General features: G+C 35.9%; 1 long non-coding RNA gene across 1 annotated transcript; it reads left to right on the top strand.

Annotated features, from left to right (window-relative positions):
• Positions 1 to 1,284: 1,284 nt before the first annotated feature.
• On the top strand, positions 1,285 to 2,365 carry LOC110709328. The gene is made up of 3 exons (XR_002508901.1): positions 1,285 to 1,538; positions 1,646 to 1,764; positions 2,005 to 2,365. It is a non-coding gene; the product is annotated as an uncharacterized LOC110709328 (long non-coding RNA).
• Positions 2,366 to 11,101: the final 8,736 nt, after the last annotated feature.

Below are 11,101 nucleotides of genomic sequence, written 5' to 3'. Positions count from 1 at the left end.
ACATGTCAACTCACCTTGGGTCAACCTCAAGTCAGTTAGTCACATTGAGCCAACCTCAAGTCAATGAGTCAAGCAACAATAAGTCTTAGGTCAACCCTAAAGAAAGATAAGCAAAGTCCTATAGTCCCAAATATAAATGCAGGTACATTCCAAAGAGAAAACGAGTAAGAAAATTTCCGGATTTTTTTCGAAAAAACCGTGAATACAGATGTATGAGATTCTTCTAGGGATAAGAGGAGGTTAAGCAAAACATACAAATTAGAGATGAAAAGCTTTAATTTTAGCGGATTTGGTTGAAAGGAAAAGACCATGTTCAAAGTTCAGAAGCGAAACCGAGCAACGAACAGCAACAACAAGGGAAAAATAGGGAAGACCCAACTCCAGCGCCAGATGACAAGGCTGTCGCCTGACAACATAAGCAAAGTGCGGCGACACATTTTCTAGCGGGCACTGGTGCGGCGACATAATGCGTGGCCCCCATATTAGATTATGCGAACCTAGTGCAGAAATTTTCTGGGTTCCTTGGTACGCCAGTTAGCTCCACTAAGCAATTTACATGATTTAGTAATTGGCTCGATTACAATCACATAAAGTTGTCGATCTGATAAAAGATCGTCTTACTTAGCTTAAAGAGCCTAAATATTTGCTCATAGCTAAGGCACCGATATAATGGTTAACAAGCAGTAAAAGCACCGACATAAAGTTTCACAAGGAGTAAAAAGCACCGACGTAATGGTTCACAAACATAAAAAATGCACCGACGTATTGGCACTGCGGAAATTACAGCAAAAAATGTCAACATCAAAGTTCAAGCGAGCTTTAAGGATCGACAATTGTTGGTCTTCGGTAATTTTCTTTGGAACATTATCGTAACAGCTGAGGATGACATCAAATTAAGTTGTCTTCGACAACATTCCCTAGGATATGGAAGGTTGTCAGAAAGCCACTACTACAAAATTTGGAAAACATACCGCTTATTAAAGACCAGTTATTTAACGAACGAGTTTGTTTGATGTAAGAGATCCAATATTTAATATAACAGATCTCTTATATATCCTAGGGCCCACCACTTAAGAATATATGAGATATAAAAGACCTAATTATGCACTCAATGGGTCTCTTAGGTGTACTAGGGCCCACACACTTGATTGAAGAACAAATGAGGAAAGGATATGAAACCCTTTATCAAATTTTTTTCACGGGTCTCTTCCTTCGGCCTTTAACACATGATCTACTCTTATTTTCCATTTCTTTTTACTGTTATTTTTTTTTTTTGAAAAAACCCCAACGGGTGTTCTTATTACTGTTATTGTTTTATTTATTCATTTTATGTTCTCATCTAAACTCACATGTTCCTAATCTATATATTTTGACATTCTCTCTCCTCAAAACCCTAACCTCAACCCACAAATTAAAATCCTCATCTTCTCGCTCATCCGAATCCGCCGACTATCTTCCATTTACTTTTCAAGCTATAAAAATTTCCACTCATTGTTGAAGCGACTCCTACCATCTCCATAAGAAAATCATGCTCTAAGGTATATAGTTTTCTGTCTCATTCGTGATTTTTACTCCGTCTTTTAGATCTTATGTTGGGATTCAACAATGATGTCTATGTTCTTCTTTTTTGTTTGAAAAATTGCAGAATTCAAACCTGAAATCGTGCGTGGTCAGCTTGTTTGCCGTTTTTAATTGGCCTTGATGTCGGTTAGGATGGAGGTTTTTGGATTTTTTTGTTTTTGTGATTTGTTCAAAGAAATGAAGGTATTTTGGTAATAGGGGTGGATAACTCTTTATGTTTTTTTTTAGATCTATCAGTTTGGGTTTGGATTTGAGTTTTCTTGATCTTGATTTTGGGGATATCATATTCATAAACTTGGACTATTTGAATTCTCTTTAATTAATGATTAATTTCTATTTTAGTATATTCTCAATTTTTATGTCCAATTTCTTCTTATGGCTGGTATTTTGATTATTAGTCTTGGTTGTTCTTGATTATTGCAGCATATGAAATAGATGGAGATAGTGGACGAAATAGATGGGAAGGAAGACATATTTATGCGTGGTCTTCTTGAGTATTTTGTAACCAAAGAATCACAATTTGCAAATTTGTTGACTGCTAAACTTTAGTGCGTGGGGTTGAAAGATTATTGTCAATTGAATTTAGTTAGAACTTATATACTGTATGTTGTATGTTTAGGAATTGTGTTTGTATAATTTTTATTTATTTTTCACAGAGTGTTTGTATAACTTTTTGAACTAAAGAGTTGCAATTTTTTATTTTGTAATTATATACTTGTAAATTTGGATCTGTAGCTTTGTAAATGTTGTATAATACTATTGTTGTTATTTAAAAAAAATACCAATGATGTTAAATTGTAATTTCGTAATTTTATTTATTTTAGCGTAATAAATATAAATTTTAATAAATATGAAAATTATTATTTTTTTTAAAAAAAGGGATCAAACAGACTCGTTATTTAACGTATGTGGTTTATTTGACACCCCTCAAAGAGACCCCCAATTGCAAATAACGGGTCCTTTCCCTTTAAAGTGCATCAATTATACACAACACCAAACAGACCCCTTATCTCTATTAACGGGTCTATTTGTTGTTAAAAACATACCCCCATAATGAGGGGGTCTCTTTACCAAAGAGACCCCTGAGATAGAGACTCGTTATTAACAGGTCTCTAAGGCATATTTTAATGGGTCTCTTAGTCTATTTTTGTAGTAGTGAGCTGAGGACGGCTTCAAGGGAAGTTATCTTCGACGACGTTCGCTAAGATTGTGGAGGTTGTCACCAAGATTTGAGAAGATAGCACGAGATGGGCGGTCATCGACGACATTCGTTAGGATTGTGGAGGTTGTCACCAAGATTTGAGAAGAGCGGTTCGTGATGAAGCGGTCTTCAACATCTATCACTATGATTGAGAAGGTTCTCACAACGTCAAATGCAGCAACAAATCGGTTACTTTAGAGACGTGTTCTCAACGGTGCAAGATACGCGTTTCGTAACTCTTTTATCTTTTTAACTAACGCTAGTTTGCAGGTATTGGCGTTAGAAGAATGATTTATGATCGCAAAACGTTCTGAATCATTCTCCGTCCCAATCGCTACTTTGACTTTTGCTTTTGAAAGTTGCGTTTCTTCAAACTTAGTCAAAGTAGGGGCTTCTGTAGACACCCAAATGTGTCTCCCCAAAACCAAATCCGATGATGAATACATTTTGCGTCAAATCATATTCGAATGAAGTGAAAGTGTGAAAATTCTAGTTATGAGGATGTTTTTATTAACATAGCTCTTCCTTTTGTTTTTGAAAATATTTCTTTTCATACCCTATTTATGAAAAACGTGCGTTCCAGTTTAGTTTGGTCCATGATATGGGTCCAATAATAATGTAATTGGATAGGGCTTGAAAAGACCTTTTCCAACGATGTATTATATTATAATCCCAATTCCGAAGAATAATGAGGAAGTTATGGCAAAAATACTAAACTGGGCCAATGATCTAGAGGAGGGCCTATCATTCCTAAAGCTATTAGGATTGATTATAGTCTTCTAGAATACTATAGAAGGTTATTTTTAATCTTAATGGATTTAGGATTTATAATTATGTTTCAAAGAGTTTGAAATTGAATAAAACTACTCATTTTGAGAAAAACTACTCCTTTTGAGAATCCTTGTTATGAAATGGAATATATTCAGATATTATTTTCGTGCCTCATAATATTTATCCAAATCGTATATTGGTGGATAGATCTTGAAATTATCTTTCCAATGGTATATTATAATATTAATTTCGAGCTATAACGAAAAAGATATGAATGAGATACGAAATTATATGCAAAACTGACACCCTTCTACTATTTTTGCCATATATTTTTATATTCAAAATATTTTAATATGATTCTAATTGGGTTGGAACGTAGACTTTAAGAGCTTTCCAAAGACATATTATATGCCTTATTTATTCTTTTAGATCAAAAGATATGATAAAAACAAAATCCGCAAAAACTGTCTTGCAATGCCAGACGACAGGTTTATTCCTTTTCAAACTCTGATTCGTTTCTATCAATTCCGGACTATTTTATTATAAATAGGGTCCTGGGACCTCCGTTTTTAATCATCAACTCTCATCAAGAATTTCTTGATTTTCTCTCTCTCTCTTTCTAAATAGCCCTTTTCAAACAAAATTCCGCATTCACAAGATCTAAACACACCTAGCCAAATTCGAAGTTGCCTTCTCCGTAGACGTGAAAGGTTTAGTATTTCTGAGTGTTTGGTCACAAATCTCTATTTCAATTATTTAATTTAATTGTTTGATTTTATATTTTCTTTAAAGTTACTAACGTGTGTATTTTATCATTAGATAGAGATACGAGACATCCAAGTAAGTGCTTTAATTGTTTAATTGATATTTTGATATATAAATCATGTTTAGGTTGTTATCTTTATTCCTAGTATCATGTTAGGATGCTTTTTCTAGTATCATGTTAGGTAGCTTTTATTAGTATGATGTTTAGGGTAAAGAATAAGTTCCTTATATCAAGTATGATAAAAAAAGATGCTTCTTATTTTCTTTCATAATAACATGTTAGTATCATGTTAGGGTTAAATCTTTGATCTTTAATGTTTAAAGACATGCTAGGATTTGTTATTAATATTGTTAGTATTATGCTTTAACATGATTATAAGTGATTATTAAGTTATGATTGTTATAATTATGATTATTATTATGTTGCTAGATATATTATTATTGTTATTGCTTGATTAGACCTTTTATGGATGTTTATGGAGAATTTGTACCTGTAATCATGCTTAATGTAGACATCTATTTTAAGCCTCCTGTCCCGATAGGAAGTTCAATGACGATAAATAAAACCATCTTCGTGTTGAATCAAAGTAAAGAATGCTTATGGATAACTGGTTAAGCCACAAAACACAAAAGACTAGCCAAGATAAAAAGAACAAGGCCAACACAAGGTCCAAATTAACTAAACCCGATCATAATTAGGCTTAAGCCCGTGCTTAAAACCCAATAATGAGGGATTTAGGAGCATCTAGGTTAAAATAAAAGTTGCCGCGGAAAATATCGCGCGCATCTCACAAAGTCGCGCTTAGTATTCGCGCGCAATTTATTAAGTTGCGGGCGGCAGGCCGCGCAACTTTCAGAGATGCGCTCGCGTAAGATTCAGAATATTAAAATATTTGAAAATCAAATCTTACCATATAGCTACGCGCAAGACAAATAGTTGCACGCGTATACCGCGCGCGACCTATGCACTTGCGCGCGACAGCCGCCCGCTACCTACTCAGTTGCGCGCGACATCTGCTGCGGCAGAATGCTATAAACCCTAAACTTAATCATTCCCTATTATAGGGAATATTTCAAGCGTTAATCCCCTAGCTTGAACCCCACTTTGGTCATACAATAAAGTACGGTGGCGTCCAAAAGGGAAGAAGATAGAGCAAAAGAGTCGCCAACAAGTTTTAGGAACTTGAAAACCGTTCACAGGGTGAAGGTTACACCCCTTAATGATCCAAGAGATCATCAACTCCATCAGGTCTTGAACCAAATAAGAGTTCGGGGATGAAGGTACTAATCCAACCTAAAAGAGATTGAACCTGCCCTAATAATAGACCTCTACTTTATTCTGATCGTATTCATGTGCGCTTTCTGACTAACATGCAATCAATAGGTTTAACCCTAAACCTGTTTATCTATGTTGGTTGAATTTAATGCCTAAATAAATCTATTATTGGCGATCACTTGAATTATAATCAAATTAAACCTAAATAAGATGTTACTGGATACCATCAACCAAATGACAACGACGATGATTTATGTGACTTGTAGATCAATATGGTATTGGTATATCTAAGCAAAATTTTTTATTTTAATCAACATTAACTAGAAAGGTTTTTGATCTTTAACTCACGTATTTGTTTGTATAGAACAAATTTTGTATGAATGATTCAATTTAATTGTGGTTGGATGTTTTAAATTATATATATGAAGTATATTTTGATGGCTAAAATGAAATACAAAAATAATGTTTTTGTTAATTTTATTATACAGAAAGTTATATTGCACGTACAGGATCTTGGATTTATTTTATATATGAAATGTGAAGATTTTCTTACAGGATATATAAATTTACAAGATATAAAACAGGAATACATGCAGGTCTAAAATGAAATACAAAAATAATTCAGATTATTAAAATACAGGAATAATACAGTATAACATACGTAGAGGGGTAATTCGAATAATTAAATACATATGGCCGGATTTTTTTTTTTTAAAAAAAACATTAGAGAACTGTTATCTAACTTAACCGTTCTGTATTCCTTCCTTAGTGTACGAATTTAAGAAGGGAAAAGAGAACGGTTGTGATTAACAACCGTTCTCTATTTGTTATTATATAAAACGCCTACACGACCCGTTCTCTATACTTTATACATCGCTTAGCAGAAGAACGCTCCTAAGGCGATCTATAAAGCCTATTATAACAGTTCTCTAAGGCCTTTTTGTAGTAGTGTCATCTAATAAGCTACCTCCATGAGATTCTGAAATTCACAAGCAAAACATCAATCATCCTTAGCTCTTAGATTCCAACTAGATTAATTCAACAAAAAGGCCAGTCAATAACAACACCACATTAACAATTTACAAGTCTCTTTATGCACAATTGCCAATGTGATTTGAACATTTTGGTTCAGCTTTTTACATAATTTTGTCCACATAAATCTCGAAGTTCAAGTAATAAATCTTCGTATCCATTGGATGCACATGGATAATGAAATGTATACATTTTAAAAGACAATGTTAGACTGCATGTTTTAAGAATCTGATTCTAGTGAGAAATATAATTTTTTGATACAATTAATGATGTTTATTCCACTTATAGCATCCTCTGTCTTTATTTTCTTGAAGGGTGTCTCGACAGCTAAAGAGGTATACGAGAAACAGAAAAAGGGTTGTTTATTTGCTTTCTTGTGTTTCTTGTTTATTTTTTGCTCAATCTAATATGCTTTAGCATATATGAATCATTTTTAATAAAATATTCTAGCATATCATAGAGCATATCACTTTCTACCAACTGAAATTCATATTCTAAAAAGGGACAACAACAAGAGCAGTTTTAAGAATCCGAGTAACAACAGCAACATCTACAATATGATACCTCTATAGATTCAACTCACCAGAAGTGACCACAATCAGAAAACTCCTATTCTCACTAACAATCACCAGTGATTCTCTCCTATGCTTAATCCTTCTTCACTTCTCACCTAATCAACTCCAAACAATAAAAAAAAAAAGGGTAAAAACACAAAAAATTAAAAAAAAAAATCAAATCCAAACAAAAATCCAAAAAAGAGGGAAATTACCAAGAAAACTTCGTTGAGGAAAACACCAGATCCTCCACTGCATCATCTTCTTCACCAGAATTATACACCGGAGAGTGCAATTCGGCTACAAAAACTTAGAGCGGCGATTTAGCCCACCATTGCCGTTGTTGCTAGGACCGATCGATGCGCCATGAACATGAATAGAGAAAGAAGATTAGGAAGGAGGAGAGAGAGAGAGATTGAGAAAGAAGATAAGAGAAAGGATGAAAGAGTGAGGAGAGCGTTGAGGTACAAAATCGGCTAAGAAGATTTAGGAGAATAAGACCCTAACGCGTCACTTAGGTGTAACCGCGTAACTGATGAGTGTCATTTATGACACTCATTTGGCTTCTTTAAGGATGAATTTCATGCCATTTTATAGCTCTTTTCTTTAGTTTTCCTTAGTTTTGTTCTTTATTTGTTTAGTTTGTGTTTTCCTTAGTTAGTTTTCTTTCTTTGTGCATTTCTTTATTTAATTGGTCTTTTTCCCTTTTATTTGCTTGTTTTCGTGTATTTTCAGGTTATGATCGTGTTCCGAGGATTCCCGAGCCTTCCTCTCATATTTCTCATCATTTTGGATGCCTCTTGCTTGTCATTTGGAGCTCAAGTTTGAATGAATGCAAGGATCAAGTTCATGAGATCGGTGCATGCATGCGGTGGGGGCATCATCTTTGGCATGAACCCACCAAAATGGCCATTTCAAGACTGCCTACCTTAGTGTTCATCATCATCACCAAGACGAGCGCACGAGGATGAGCTAGGACGAAGAAGAGGATTGCTCCCCTGCTGCCAAGTGCGGGCGCGCACGAGGGTGGTACCGCCGCGCACCTGGTTGGCGTGGGCGTGACAAGTGGTGGCGCGGGCGCGCCTGCCTAGGTCCATGTTCCGTACCCTTTTTCTCGCGGTCGCGCCTCTCCCTTATTGCGACCGCACCTTCCGGGGTTTCTTTTTGGACGATCTAACTAACTCTTCTTTTGTATGTTTCCTTTATATAGTCTTTCCTTCTATTTTAGAGGGAGAGGATGATTAGAGAATAGAATGAGAATTAGTTTTTGATCAAATTAGAGAGAGATTTTTAGAGAGAGAAACTCTAGGTTCTAGTGAGAGAATTTCATGGTGGATTGTTGATGATTGAAGATTTCTCCATTTCCTTTGATTTTTGATCAAGTTTGTAAGGATTCCTTTTCTTTAATGCAATCTTTAGTTTGATATTTAGTTTGATTTCATTTGTTTTGTTGAATGTTCAAGTTTGATTGAAGTTTGATTGATTTGTGTTTGATTTTAGCTTGTTTGATTTGATCATGATGAATTTGTTGTTTAGTGTTGTTTTGATCTTAATTTCAATGGCTAGTGAGTAGATTTCTTGCTAGGGTAATGGTGAAGCATGTATGAGTAATGGATTAATGCTAATTGGGGAAAATTGATGGAGTTGATGATGTGATTAAATTGGTTGATGAACATGTGCATATGTGTGATTAATTAAAGAGTAGCTAACTTTGATTGTTGCACTAGATTGCATTGTAAGTTCACATTGATACGGACCATTGATTTGTGACTTGCATTTAACGATTGAGGTGTCTTGTAACGTTCCTAGCTAGAGTTTATCGTAGTTGACGCTAGTTAGACCTCTAGGAAAATAGCTTGATACGCTCTTTTGGTTGCATGATTGGTCTTCCCTCACATTGCTTGACTTAGTCACTTTGACCTCCCAATTAGTTGAATCCATTACGATTACATGTGGATCCTAGCCCTAGTGTTTTACATACTTGATTCCATTCGTTATTTAGTCATCCTTGTCCTAATTTACATACCTACACCCTACCATTTCGGAGTAGCTTGTCTAAGGCAATAGATAAATTGCCCATCGTTCCTTAGTGGTTCGACCCTCAGCTTACCATTATACTTGTGTAAGGGTGTGTTGAGAGATTACAAATTTTGTTTGGCCTAGGGCAGGGGTTAGTTTCAACGACCTAGTTCCGACCCTTCGTCAATATGGCGCCGTTGCCGGGGAATGGTGTTGTGATTGTGTACTGTTGTTGAGTCTATTCCATCTTATTCAAAAACACAAAAAGATTTTCTTCTTTCTTTTAGGCTACACTTGTAGCCGCGTTACTAACAATTTATTTTGAGTTTTTGCATGCATAGTAGAACTCGTGATAGATCCTTAGTTCCTTTGGATCCGGAAATTGAAAGAACTCTTTCACGAAGAAGGATAGCCAACCGATCTTTGAGCCTAAGTTCCTCAAGTGAAGAAGAGTTTGAGGAAGAAGAAGAGCAAATCATGGGAGAGAATCCAATAGTAGCTTTGAAGGAGTTGGGGATTCCCGGTGCTTATAGGTTTGAGAGCGGCATTGCTCCACCTGCAATACCGTCGAACGATTTTGAAATAAGACCGACCATGATTACTTTGATAGAACGAAGGCAATTTAGTGGAGCCAAGAGTGAGAGACCGTTGAATCTCCTTAAGGAATTTGAGAAGTATTGTAATACTATCAAGGTGAACGACATTTCTCAAGAGTTCATTCAGCTAAAGTTGTTTCCCTTTTCTCTTATTGGTCGTGCCTTAAAGTGGTTGGATAAGGAGGTTAAGCCCAATTCCCTTAGGACGTGGGATGAAGTCACAAAGGCTTTCATGTCTCGATTTTACCCACAAAAGAAGACGGCGGAGGCTAGAGCCTTGATCCAAGGATTCAAACAAAGGCATAATGAGAATCTTTATGAAGCATGGGAGAGGTACAAGGAGTACCAAAGAGAGTGCCCACATCAAGGAATTCCTACCTATCAAGTGATACAAATTTTTTATGGAGGCTTGAGTGCCCAAGGCAAGTCATGCCTAGATGGAGGAGCCGGAGGTCCTATAATGAATAAGACGGAAGAAGAGGTAGTTGACATAATTGAGGGTGTGGTGAGCTACTATATCGATTGGCAAGAAGGAGAGAGGGAGTCTACGAGCAAGAGTGGCTCGACAGTTTATTCGGTGGATCATCTTAATGCGATTAACAACTTGTCCTCCCAAATTTTAAATCTAGGGAAGGAAATGACATCGATCAAAGCAAAGCTTGAGAGTGTTTCTATGAATTCGTTGAGTCTGCCCTCCCAATCCAAAGGGAGAGGTACACTTTCTAACTCTTCTCCTTCTACTTCCAATAACATGCCAAGTGGTTGTCTATTTTGTGATTCTTGTGGATCTTATGATCATGATTCTTCCATGTGTTCTCAAACTTTTGTTGATGGATGTGATGATGTTGAAAATAATGAATGTGAACATGTGAACTTTGTGTCTAATGCCAATGGTGGTCAAAGGTTTGATGGACCTAAGAATTTTGGCAATAGGAATTCTCACCCCCAAGGTGGTTTCGATAACTACAACAATGGAGGCTATAGGAACCAAGGAAACCAAAGTTTCCGAGGTAACTATAACAACCAAGGTTATAGTAATCAAAACCCAAGCCAAGGCTATGCAAACCAAAGTCAATCTCAAGGCTTTGGTAGCCATTACCATAATGGTGGCAATAATCAAGGCCAAGGCAATTGGAACAACAGCTAAAATCGGGGAAATTTTTAAAATAACAACCAAAGGGGACCCCCACCCGGTTTTGCTCCAAAGTCTCAAGCCAATGGTGAAAATTCTTATTCCCAACCATCATCATTTAAGACAAATTTGGAAGAAATGATTGATAACTAAACCAAGATCATAAACACCTAT

Source organism: Chenopodium quinoa, unplaced genomic scaffold, assembly GCF_001683475.1.
Source record: "Chenopodium quinoa cultivar QQ74 unplaced genomic scaffold, ASM168347v1, whole genome shotgun sequence".
Taxonomy (NCBI): Eukaryota; Viridiplantae; Streptophyta; class Magnoliopsida; order Caryophyllales; family Amaranthaceae; genus Chenopodium; species Chenopodium quinoa.
This window is presented reverse-complemented; position numbering and strand designations above follow the sequence as displayed.